Below are 623 nucleotides of genomic sequence, written 5' to 3' on the forward strand. Positions count from 1 at the left end.
GGACGGACCACAGCTGCGTCCACTTAAGCTTCAGAAGGACCACGACCCACCACCACCAGCAACAGAAGCTGGAACAAGATCACAGCCGACCAGCTCGCGACTTCCCTGAGCATGAACCCTCCCACCAGCACAACAAACCCAAGCCAGGCGGCCACCAACCTCGCAAAGTGGATCAGCAACTGTGCAGACGACCTCGCCCCTCTGAAAACCCCGCCTAGCAGACCCTGCAGCAAGAAAGCCCCATGGTTCACCGACGAACTCAAGAGCTCCAAGAAGAACTGCAGAGACCTCGAGAAAGCCTGGTGCAGAGACCCAACACCGCACAACATGGCTGCCCTCAAGCTCGCCACCCGAAAACACCACCAACTGATCCACGCCACCAAGAAGTCTGCATTCAAGGAACGACTGGACAACAACCCACACAACAGCAAGGAACTCTTCAACATCGTCAAAGAGCTCTCCAACCCCAACGCCAGAAACAACGACATCACCCCTTCACAAGACCTCTGCAACTCTCTTGCCTCCTACTTCCACAACAAGATCGCGGACATACACAACAGCTTCAGCACCCAACCGACGCACGCCACGACTGAACTAGCGCCCCCCACCACCACCCTCCACAC

Source organism: Lissotriton vulgaris, chromosome 9 (genome assembly GCF_964263255.1).
Source record: "Lissotriton vulgaris chromosome 9, aLisVul1.2, whole genome shotgun sequence".
NCBI lineage: Eukaryota > Metazoa > Chordata > Amphibia > Caudata > Salamandridae > Lissotriton > Lissotriton vulgaris.